General features: G+C 42.6%; 1 long non-coding RNA gene across 1 annotated transcript in view; it reads left to right on the forward strand.

Moving 5' to 3' along the window:
- The first annotated feature begins 331 nt into the window (after nucleotides 1-331).
- LOC105947600 overlaps nucleotides 332-12,980 on the forward strand; it is a 30,650-nt gene continuing 18,001 nt past the window's right edge. The window contains exons 1-5 of the long non-coding RNA XR_004223329.1: nucleotides 332-395; nucleotides 2,908-2,949; nucleotides 4,969-5,010; nucleotides 5,655-5,672; nucleotides 6,779-6,898. This is a non-coding gene — a long non-coding RNA (uncharacterized LOC105947600). The remainder of the gene's footprint in view (nucleotides 396-2,907; nucleotides 2,950-4,968; nucleotides 5,011-5,654; nucleotides 5,673-6,778; nucleotides 6,899-12,980) is intronic.

The following is a 12,980-nucleotide window of genomic DNA, read 5'->3' on the forward strand; positions in this document are numbered from 1 at the left end:
CCCCCCCTAACTGGCCTTCAGGCTGGGCCCCCTTAGCCCATAACAAGGTTACAGATATATAGAAACATTGGGGTAACAGTCACCCCGCTATAGTTCCAGGGGTACCCAGGGCACAAATAAGCACTCACCCCAAATCCCCCCCTAACTGGCCTTCAGGCTGGGCCCCCTTAGCCCATAACAAGGTTACAGATATATAGAAACATTGGGGTAACAGTCACCCTGCTATAGTTCCAGGGGTTCCCTTAAGGTGGCATATTCTTGTACAACACCAAATTTTTTTTTTTTTTTTCCATTTAAAGTTATAAAGAAAGTTGCAGAAAACTGATGTTATCCAACCAAAAATGTGTCTTCTCACTTTCCTAATTTAATGTTTACAGTTTGGGAGGAGGAATGGGGTAAGTATTCCATATGGAACAACAACTTCTAATTCTCCACTTTTAAATAAATAAATATATAATGGTTCTTTAGTTAGTCTTGCCCTATCTCACCAGATATATAGAAACATTGGGGTAAAACTCACTCTGCTATAGTTCCAGGGGTACCCAGGGCACAAATAAGCACTTACCCCAAATCCCCCCCTAACTGGCCTTCAGGCTGGGCCCCCTTAGCCCATAACAAGGTTACAGATATATAGAAACATTGGGGTAACAGTCACCCTGCTATAGTTCCAGGGGTACCCAGGGCACAAATAAGCACTCACCCCAAATCCCCCCCTAACTGGCCTTCAGACTGGGCCCCCTTAGCCCATGACAAGGTTACAGATATATAGAAACATTGGGGTAACAGTCACCCTGCTATAGTTCCAGGGGTACCCAGGGCACAAATAAGCACTCACTCCAAATCCCCCCCTAACTGGCCTTCAGGCTGGGCCCCCTTAGCCCATAACAAGGTTATAGATATATAGAAACATTGGGGTAACAGTCACCCTGCTATAGTTGCAGGGGTACCCAGGGCACAAATAAGCACTCACCCCAAATCCCCCTCTAACTGGCCTTCAGGCTGGGCCCCCTTAGCCCATAACAAGGTTACAGATATATAGAAACATTGGGGTAACAGTCACCCTGCTATAGTTCCAGGGGTACCCAGGGCACAAATAAGCACTCACCCCAAATCTCCCCCTAACTGGCTATATATAGGGGTGCATTCATTAAAGAAAAAGACAGGTCCGAATACAATAAAAATTTTATTTTTTTCTAAAGTTTACAACTTTTGTGTATTTTCTACAATATTTTTGTATATTTGCCCAACTTTTTCGTAGTTTGCAACAAAAAGCGCAACAATTTGTGCGACAAAATCGTAATGTTTAGGATTCATTCAAGTTTCGGTATGGTGGCTTTCCTTGGGCCGGGTTGGAGCTGCAGAGTGCCATTGAGCCCTATGGGAGACTTTCCTTGGGCCAGGTTGGAGCTGCAGAGTGCCATTGAGCCCTATGGGAGACTTTCCTTGGGCCGGGTTGGAGCTGCAGAGTGCCATTGAGCCCTATGGGAGACTTTCCTTGGGCCGGGTTGGAGCTGCAGAGTGCCATTGTGCCCTATGGGAGACTTTCCTTGGGCCGGGTTGGAGCTGCAGAGTGCCATTGAGCCCTATGGGAGACTTTCCTTGGGCCGGGTTGGAGCTGCAGAGTGCCATTGAGCCCTATGGGAGACGTTCCTTGGGCCAGGTTGGAGCTGCAGAGTGCCATTGAGCCCTATGGGAGACTTTCCTTGGGCCAGGTTGGAGCTGCAGAGTGCCATTGAGCCCTATGGGAGACTTTCCTTGGGCCGGGTTGGAGCTGCAGAGTGCCATTGAGCCCTATGGGAGACGTTCCTTGGGCCAGGTTGGAGCTGCAGAGTGCCATTGAGCCCTATGGGAGACGTTCCTTGGGCCAGGTTGGAGCTGCAGAGTGCCATTGAGCCCTATGGGAGGCTTTCCTTGGGCCAGGTTGGAGCTGCAGAGTGCCATTGAGCCCTATGGGAGGCTTCCAAATCCTGCATGGAAGGATCAAAGTCAGAAATCTTTTCCTGCCATTTACGATCATCAGATATGAAAAATTTGTACTTTGCAGAGCAAAGTACAAATTTTTCATACTAGCATATTCAATTAGAAGCACAATACAAAAAAATCGTATTTAATACAATTTTTTTGTATCATGCTTTTTAAAGGTACGCAAATCGTACTTTGAGTACTCAAACATGCATTTCTGTGCATTTCCCATTTAAGCCAATAGGAGCCATGGGAAGAGGCTGCAGGCACTTTCCATCCAGCAAAAAACTCCCCCAGCACAATGTGGGATAGAAGAAGAAAGAAAAAGGAAAATACAGAATTAAATAAAACCAGTTTCCATAAGCATCATACAACTGCCAGTGTATGTGTTGCTGAAGGCACCCCCTGCCCTTGGTCGCCCCCTGCTGCCCAATATGTTATGTTACTAAATGTTATTATTCTGCCCCTGTCAGAGCCCAACCCCGTTATCTCACTGCCTCACCCCTTTACTGGGTTTCTGCCCCCGGCAAAGGTGCCAACCCTAGGGCGAGCCTACATATTGCTATAATGGTAATGAGTCTGATTTTACACTGAAAGAGCAATCTCTTGGCTCCTGTATAAAAGCAATAAAGGGCCTATGGAATGAGCTGGTAATAGTGCTGATAGGCTTTCCTACCTCATTTCCCCCAATAAGCCTTCAGGCTGAGCCTTCTCGGTCACTGCCCCAGTCCAACCTCACTGTTTAGGGGACACTGGATTAAAGTAAATTGTAGAGAAATGTTACTTTCCTTTACTAGAGAGACCTTATTGTATTTACTAATCCTAAAGGTGAACTTGCCCTTTAAATAGCTGTGATGCTATAGGTTTATGCTAACAATGAGTGCAGGAACTTGTACTGTAACAGTGACAGTGATGTGACTTCTCTCTCCTATTTCATTTTTACAGTCCGTCAGGATCAAATTACCATAAAATACATAGAGGAATAAGGTAAATACTCCATTTGGAACAACATTACCCCCCAACTAGGCTGGTTTCCTTTTAAAGCTTGGGAGGGTTGTATTCCACACTCCTAACCAGAAAATGGGGAAAAGTGTAAGTATTCCATTTGGAACATTTTCTGATTATCCACCTTAAAGTGAACAGATGAATAGTGTGTTCTTTTAGTTCAACAACAAAGTTCCATGCACATAGTCAGATTACACACATACAGTCATGGCCCAAATCGTTGGCACCCCAGAAATTTTTCCAGAAAATCAAGTATTTCTCACAGAGAAGTATTGCAGTAACATATGTTTTGCTATACACATGTTTATTCCCTTTGTGTGTATTGGAACACAACAAAAAAGGGAGGAAAAAAAGCAAATTGGACATAATGTCACACAAAACTCCAAAAATGGGCTGGACAAAATGATTGGCACCCTTAACTTAATATTTGGTTGCACTCCCTTAGGAAAAAATAACTGAAATCAGTCGCTTCCTATAACCATCAATAAGCTTGTTACACCTCTCACCGGGAATTTTGGACCCCTCTTCCATTGCAAACTACTCCAGGTCTCTCTTATTGGAAGGGCGCCTTTTCCCAACAGCAATTTTAAGATCTCTCCACAGATGTTCAATGGGAGTTAGATCTGGACTCATTGCTGGCCACTTCAGAACTCTCCAGCGCTTTGTTGCCATCCATTTCTGGGTGCTTTTTGACGTATGTTTGGGGTCATTGTCCTGCTGGAAGACCCAAGATCTCGGATGCACACCCAGCTTTCTGACACTGGGCTCTACAGTGTGACCCAAAATCCTTTGGTAATCCTCAGATTTCATGATGCCTTGCACACATTCAAGGCACCCAGTGCCAGAGGCAGCAAAACAACCCCAAAACATCATTGAACCTCCACCATATTTCACTGTATGTACTGTGTTCTTTGTAGGCCTCATTCCGTTTTCGGTAAACAGTAGAATGATGTGCTTTACCAAAAAGCTCTATCTTGGTCTCATCCGTCCACAAGATGTTTTCCCAGAAGGATTGTGGCTTACTCAAATACATTTTGGCAAACTGTAGTCTTGCTTTTTTATGTCTCTGTGTCAGCAGTGGGGTCCTCCTGGGTCTCCTGCCATAGCGTTTCATTTCATTTAAATGGCGACGGATAGTTTGCGCTGACACTGATGCTCCCTGAGCCTGCAGAACAGCTTGAATTTCTTTGGAACTTGTTTGGGGCTACTTATCCACCATCCGGACTATCCTGCGTTTCAACCTTTCATCAGTTTTTCTCTTCCGCCCACGCCCAGGAATATTAGCTACAGTGCCATGGGTTGCAAACTTCTTGATAATGTTGCTCACTGTGGACAAAGGCAAATCTAGATCTCTGGAGATGGACTTGTAACCTTGAGATTGTTGATATTTTTCCACAATTTTGGTTCTCAAGTCCTCAGAAAGTTCTCTGCTCCTCTTTCTGTTGCCCATGCTTAGTGTGGCACACACAGACACACAATGCAAAGATTAAGTGAACTTTTCTCCTTTGTATCTGCTTTCAAGTGTGATTTTTATATTGCCCATACCTGTTACTTGCCCAGGTCAGTTTCAAGGAGCATCACATGTTTGAAACAATCTTTTTTTATCCACAATTTTGAAAGGGTGCCAATAATTTTGTCCAGCCCATTTTTGGAGTTTTGTGTGACATTATGTCCAATTTTCCTTTTTTTTCCTCCCTTTTTTTTGTTCTGTTCCAATACACACAAAAGGAATATACATGTGTATAGCAAAACATGTGTTACTGCAATAATTGTATTTGCTATTATAGGTACTTTACAATCATTTTCCTTTTTATTTAATTTTTGAATTTTGAAACATAAAGAGTAGGAATAGGACATCCCATTACATATTAGGTTATCCTAAAGGTGAACTTGCCCTTTAAATAGCTGTGATGCTATAGTTTTATGCTAACAATGAGTGCAGGAACTTGTACTGTAACAGTTACAGTGATGTGACTTCTCTCTCCTATTTCATTTTTACAGTGTGTCAGAAACACATTACAGTGAAATACATGGAAGAATAAGGTAAATACTCCATTTATAACAACTACCACCCACTTCCCCCCCCCCCCCCCCCCACTCCAACACCAGGCTGGTTTCTTATTTTTTTTTAGCTTGGGAAGGTTGTATTCCACACTCCTAAACAAACAATGGGGAAATGTGTAAGTATTCCATACAGAACATTTTGTGATTATCCACTTTAAAGTAAACAGATGAATAGTGTGTTCTGTTAGTTGAACAACAAAGTTTCATGCACATAATCAGATTACACACATATAAGCATATTTGTTAACAATAGGCCCTAACTGGCCTTCAGGCTGGGCCCCCTTAGCCCATAACAAGGTTACAGATATATAGAAACATTGGGGTAACAGTCACCCTGCTATAGTTCCAGGGGTACCCAGGGCACAAATAAGCACTCACCCCAAATCCCCCCCTAACTGGCCTTCAGGCTGGGCCCCCTTAGCCAATAACAAGGTTACAGATATATAGAAACATTGGGGTAACAGTCACCCTGCTATAGTTCCAGGGGTTCCCTTAAGGTGGCGTATTCTTGTAAAAGACCAAAAAAAAATCTTTTTTCATTTAAAGTTATAAAGAAAGTTGCAAAATTTGATGTTACCCAACTTAAAATGTGATTTCTCACTTTCCTATTTTAATGTTTACAGTTTGGGAGGAGGAATGGGGTAAGTATTCCATATGGAACAACAACTTCTAATTGTCCACTTTATAAAAAATAAATATATAACATCTCTTTCAGGCTGGGCCCCCTTAGCCCATAACAAGGTTACAGATATATAGAAACATTGGGGTAACAGTCACCCCGCTATAGTTCCAGGGGTACCCAGGGCACAAATAAGCACTCACCCCAAATCCCCCCCTAACTGGCCTTCAGGCTGGGCCCCCTTAGCCCATAACAAGGTTACAGATATAGAGAAACATTGGGGTAACAGTCACCCTGCTATAGTTCCAGGGGTACCCAGGGCACAAATAAGCACTCACCCCAAATCCCCCCCTAACTGGCCTTCAGGCTGGGCCCCCTTAGCCCATAACAAGGTTACAGATATATAGAAACATTGGGGTAACAGTCACCCTGCTATAGTTCCAGGGGTACCCAGGGCACAAATAAGCACTCACCCTTAGGCTATCTTTCACCTCTGAGAGATTCCCACTGGCTCCATTTCAGTGAGGTGTCTTTCTAACTGATAGCCCCTATAGCACATGGCTGTGGCACCCTGGGAAATGAAGAATATGGCTAGCCCCATGGGAAAAACAGATTACAATACAGGATTCTGCTGGAGAAGCTCTATTAACTGATGGGTTTTGAGAAAACCATGTTTCCCATGACAGTATTCATTTTAGTATGAATAAATGCCCCATTTTTTCAAACTCTTTAATTGGTCTTCATTTTATTTATTTTTTGTGTTGTTCTTCTGCATCTTTTTAAGCAACAATTTTGATTTTATTGTTACCAAGAAAATATATCTTTCAATTCTTGCCTCTCCAATTTACCTCCCAGTCTCCTATTTATTCCTCTTACTGGAACTTTAAACTTAAATACTGCTAATCAAAAAGCTAAATATTTAATTCAAAACCACAAAAAATAATTAAAAGTTAGTAAGAGGAGAAATACCAAAAATATGACATTTAATGAAACTGGTTACATCATAAAAGCCACCGTAGCTCATATAAAGTGATATTAAGGGACGTTCGTATCCACTAATGCTGATGCGCTGATGTACTGCCCTACTGTATTATCTGCCTGTGTAACATTCCCTCTCCTTCATTACAGTAATACTATGGGAAAATAGCGACCAACTGAAAGCGGGAACGGCCATCAAGCAATAACTATAAACCATACATTGCTGTCAGTACGGAGCTGTTACAGCACATCGGATTATAGGGGCAACAGGTTGGACCCATTATCCAGAATGCTCGGGACCAAGGGTATTCCGGATAAGGGGTCTTTCCGTAATCTGGATCTCAATACCTTAAGTCTACTACAAAATCAATAAAACATTAATTAAACCCAATAGGATTGCTTTGCATCCAATAAGGATTTTTTTATATCTTAGTTGGGATCAAGTACAGGTACTGTTTTATTATTACAGAGAAAAGGGAATCATTTAACCATTAAATAAACCCAATAGGGCTGTTCTGCCCCCAATAAGGGGTAATTATATCTTAGTTGGGATCAAGTACAGGTACTGTTTTATTATTACAGAGAAAAGGGAATCATTTAACCATTAAATAAACCCAATAGGGCTGTTCTGCCCCCAATAAGGGGTAATTATATCTTAGTTGGGATCAAGTACAGGTACTGTTTTATTATTACAGAGAAAAGGGAATCATTTAACCATTAAATAAACCCAATAGGGCTGTTCTGCCCCCAATAAGGGGTAATTTTATCTTAGTTGGGATCAAGTACAGGTACTGTTTTATTATTACAGAGAAAAGGGAATCATTTAACCATTAAATAAACCCAATAGGACTGTTCTGCCCCCAATAAGGGGTAATTATATATTTTCAATAAAATATCAATTGTTTTATTTCTACATAGAAAAAAAGGAAATCAGTTTTAAAATTCTGAATTATTTGCTTATAATCGAGTCTATGGGAGACGGGCTTTCTGTAATTCGGAGCTTTCTGGATAATGGGTTTCCAGATAAGGGGTCCGATACATGTATTAGATTTATTGCTCCAATTAATGAAGATATTCTCTAATGAACAGTATTCCCTGCTGGAAAGCTACAGACTAATAGAACTGCTCTATAATCACAATAAATCAAACCATTACCCAGTACAAGCCTGTGAAGTCTCTTACTTTATATATAAACGCAGATCCAGTGGTTTTTAAATGATTTACATGTAATTTCTGTTGAAAGCAGTAACCTGCCTGTCCCTATAGGGGGCTCCTGTAATCACTTACCTTATACCCCGGGTTGGTGCTCCTGTAAGGAGAAAACCTCACCAGCCCGGGGTATAAGGTAAGCGAATACAATTACTGGGGGTGCTTAATATTTTGCCCCCCCAGTGATTGTACCTTTCTTTCTCCATTAAAGGGAAACTATAACAAAGAGAAAGTTGTGTACAGAACCTGAGATGCTTTTGTGGTGCGCGGTGTATGGCTGCCTTTCCTACCCATGAGTCTGCCTAAACTCACAGATGTTACCCATTTGGAATTGACATCTGTGACCTTAACAGAACTTCCTTACACAGTTTAGAACCCCCACACTGACTGCCCTGTCCCAAGTGAAATCACCTGCCCCACACTGTGCCCTTCACACATATAAAGGATATTATGTGTTCCCTGTCTGTTTTACTGTTTTCTTTCTACTAAATATATGTGACTACTGTCTAGTATAGAAAATGTTCCCTCTGTTTAGATCTAAACCCTCAGCAGCTATGCTAGAATTATTATGTAGTCAAAACCCCTTAAATTCCTCAGGCCTAAGACATGGGTGAGATGAGATAAAGAGAAAAATTCTGCCTTTTCCTGGCCAGAAAGTGTCGGTGTTGATTCTCAATACCTTGATAGTGCCCTTCAGGCTGAATGTGGCCCTCCAAATATAATCTTCCCCCTGAAAATTCTATGAGAGAAATAATTAGTCCATTATATGTAATAAGCTGGACATCACTTAGTTACAAGATAGTTCGATGTCTAGAGGATAAACTAAGACTCCCTCTTGGGGCCCCTTACACAGCCCCTGATCTGGGAACTGGCACTTATATTGTAGTGTCACCCACTGTGACCTACAGCACTTATATTTGTCTATTTGTGTCTATAAGTTACCCTCCCATTTAGATTGTAAGCTCTACGGGGCAGGGACCTTGTCTCTTTGCTTCTTAACTTATTGCAATTGTATCTTGTATTTATTTGTATTTATTGTTATACTTTGTATTATCTTAATAACTCTCTCTTGTATTAATCTATTCTACAGTACATAAGTAGCACTTTACAAATAAAGACATAAATATATACTTATACATCGCCAGTATTATTCACCCATACAAGTCGCCCAGAACAGAGTCAATACTCATCCAATAATAGCCCTATAATCCAGGAGTGCGGGCTGAGGGAGACGCCAACGTCAAGGCAGGTGATTGGATCCCCCCTAACAAAGTAATCCTCACAAATCAGACACCTCTTATTGTTCCAAGAGCACAAACCTTCAGCAGCAGTCAGTCGTATCACTCATACGGTCTCCCTGCAGCCGGGGAAGGGGATCCTCCAGATGGGAAATCTGTAAGTTCTTGGTCCATGATGGTGAAATCATAAGGAGATAACGACTAAAATAGATCAGAAAAAATAATCAAAATCAAAACATTATAGTACCTATCACAATAATAAAAAAATAAAAAAAATGAAACTTTATTGTTTTTTATATATATTTAAACTTACAGCATTATTTAATACTACACCACAGTTTTAGCCCAGGAATGCTGACAAACCCAGATCCTCTTGATCTGTAAGCAATATATCCCAATGTTTGGACAGAGCTGCATGTAGGTTTTCCCACTCTGCACCTGATTTTAGATTTCTCATCAAACCCTGAATTCTTTCTCTTATAGGGAATAAGCAAGTTCCCCCTATTACTGTGAAGGGATAAGCCCTTGTCAATGCTCGACTTGGGGTAACCCCGTTCCTTGAACTTACCCCGTAACTCCTTCGCTCTCATCCAGAACGTCTGGTTGTCTGAACAATTCCGACGGACCTGAAGAAATTGTCCCACTGGGAAATCCCTTTTCAAGTAGGTAGGGTGGAAGCTAGAAAAATGAATAAATCCACTTTAACTTGTATATCCAAAAATGGGACAACATCACAAGAAATATAAGAGGTCAGGTGAATATAACACTGATTAATATTTAGGGCAGAAATGAACTCCTCGCACCTCTCCCTCGGGCCCCGCCACAGAATAAAGATGTCATCTATGTAGCAGAGCCACAGGAGTACGTGTGGGGAGCACAGGGAGAGAGTCTCCAACACAACCTCCCGCTCCCACCGCCCATAAGACGGGGCGCAACGTGCCCCCATTGCTGTGCCTGACAATTGTAGAGAGTACTTGCCAAAAGTAAAATGATTATGATAGGATGCGAATTCCAAATAATAAGTATATAACCATAAAATTGTCGCATCTCCAAGTCGCCCATATATAGAAAATATTTGGTCAATTGGAGTCCCAATAATCTACATCACAAGAAATGTATCCCGTTTGGACAGAAAGTCAGAAGGATCCCGTACATAGGAACCCAAGGTGAGGACCCACGGCTGAAGGAGAAAGTCAATGAAAGAACAAAGTTTCCCAGTGATACTGCCTATCCCTGGTACAATGGGCCTGCCAGGAGGGCAAACCAGATTTGTATGGACCTTGGGGAGCAAGTAGAACGTAGGGACAACTGGATGATCCACCAGTAAGAATGCACCCTCCCTTCGTGAGATCAGTCCCTCGGCCAAACCAATATTTATGAGGTCTCCCACTTTTTTCTTAAATATAGGAGTGGGGGTCACTGGGCAGCACACAATAACACAGTTGATTTAATAATTGCCTTTTAGCTTCCGCACTGTACATCTCAGTTGGCCAAATCACTACATTGTCCCCCTTGTCCGACCTCCTTAATCACCACATCAGACCAACTGGCAACCTCTCTCACTGCCCTCCATTCTCCTATGGACATATTAGTAGCTTCAACTGCAAGACTCATTTTGTTAATTTCTTTACACATGAGATCATAAAAGCTCTGTACCTGAGTACTGGTAGAAGAGGGAGCTTACACTGACGGTTTTCCGGTTCCGGCTCTTTAATTTATAGGCGTGCACCTGCCCCCACCCCTTTTGTGATGTCATCGGGGCTGGGAGAGGGCAGGTTAGGGCCGGGTGTGGGTCGAGTAAAACTCACCCTGCATATCACTACTGGGGAGGGGGGGACTGCAGTACAGCAGACCCCGCAGTCTGGACCCCCCCACACACACATAGTTACACGGTATTGACCCACCTTGCCACATTCAATTTCAGTGGGGGTATGTTCCAGTTTGGGGTGAGGTGCTTGGGTAAAGAATCTTTTTTTTTTTAATATACCCTCTTTTGGGCAACAATTATGAATTTACTAAACACCTTGCCCCCCTTCCCCCCAAATTTCCTTACCCTTGGGCTCCTTATAGATTCCAGGACTTTACATACAAGGTAAGCATAAATTCTTTGGGCTGCCCCTCCTGCTTAACACCGGCCCCTGGTGACCCTCACTCTGCCAAACTCTCCCCCACTGTACACTGGGGCATAATGGGGGGCTTCAGTGAAGGGAATAGCTGTCTGTATTCTGCCTGTTACTGTACAAACTGTAGTTCTGATATCTCTCGTTGGAACCATAACACAGTTCGGTACTAAGCTTGGTGCGATGAGGCTGAGTCTCTATAGAGGACATATTGCTCCTTATCAGAAGATAGGAGATTTAGCAGCCATTCCTGCACAGGATACACAGTTGATAACAGATAAGCTGTGCAGAATCCCATTGGATACAACTGAATTTATCCATTATCTGCCCCGCCCAGTGATGTCACTCCCGCCCCCCGGAGTTCCCAGCAGGAGAGGTGGCAACCCTATATGTAACCTGTGCCTTTTCTCCTTTTTCTCCTTAATTGTCTGCCCCCGTGGCTACACAGAAGCTTATTTATATACATTATAGTGAAGTTTCTGAAGCAAACACACTAGTTGTACTAGCACAGGAGAACAGTATATTAGATTTTAATTTCATTGAAAACTTTCATTTTTTGGTGTTACTGTTCCTTTAATTTGTTTCTTACTAACCCCGTCCAACTCCCAGCATCACCCAACAACTTCCTGTGTGGCTGAAATATTCTGGGCGGTGCAGGTTACTAACTGCAGTCACACAGGGATAAACCCCACACTGTATATTAAATCAGTATTAGGTGCCACTGTATTATTAGCATGGAGTCACAGGTACTTTCCACAGGTAAAAATTAACCAGTTCCCTGGAGTTGTGAATGTAACAAATTCCTCCTCATACTCCCAACAAGGCTTTGGCCTTGTCATCTCACTTACTGCCCAATGAGGGGGTTTTGTCCTATACTTCCCCTGTTGGGGGGTTTTGTCCTATACTTGGAACCATCTCTAGAGGAGAGTAGAAATCCCTCTGGGTAGGTAGGCTATCCTGCTAACTAGGGGGAGGAGTTCCTGCGTAACGCATGCCTGGTCTGTCCTGAAATGCGCCTCAGGCAGCAGCTCCCCCAAAGTTAACAGGGGCTCAGCAATGGTGGCTGTTATATGTGACAGGTATAATGTTATTAAATCCATTAATCTAAGCATGTTAAATAGCATATAATGAGTATATAATGCGCAGGTAATTTCAGGATGCAGTCCATTGTAAATGACTGTTTGATTGCACAGAACTACACTTTAGATGCAAATATGGCACTGAGTAGGTCCGGGAACATCAGGAAGTGCAGCGCTTTATGGGTTTGTGATGGGTTGGGAATCTAATGAATGTTGCTAAGGCAGCATTACATGTGACTTTTAGATGTGTTGATACTTGGCATCATATGTATTTCAGAGTATTTCAGAGTGGCAGCAGTTTGAAAAACTTCCCTGTCAAAGTCAGTGGGAAAATTGGGGTGTTCGGAGCGGCACCACAAAAAGACATGGGGGCGGCATCGCACAAGCAACCAGCTCTGCTATAGGGCGAAGAAGTGTGGAGAGTTTGGGTGTTGTACCCCTAAAACTGTAGGAGGAGTAGCGTTTAGAAGATGGGGGGCGCTAAGCATAAGAAGAAGAAGCTGAAAAAGCGGAAGAATAAGCTGAAGTCGAAGAACAGTCTGTGGGGGTTTTTCAACCCAACGTAAATAATTAATAAGTCAGTCAGGTCATTAGGGGCAGTGGGATTTACCTTATGTTCTTCAATTCATTGGGGGTCAGTGGAGTTTGCCCCTGCCTGTCCCGTCGCGCTTTTTGCTGTAACTTTATACGTAAGTTATGTAATTTG

This window comes from Xenopus tropicalis, chromosome 6 (assembly GCF_000004195.4).
Source record: "Xenopus tropicalis strain Nigerian chromosome 6, UCB_Xtro_10.0, whole genome shotgun sequence".
NCBI lineage: Eukaryota > Metazoa > Chordata > Amphibia > Anura > Pipidae > Xenopus > Xenopus tropicalis.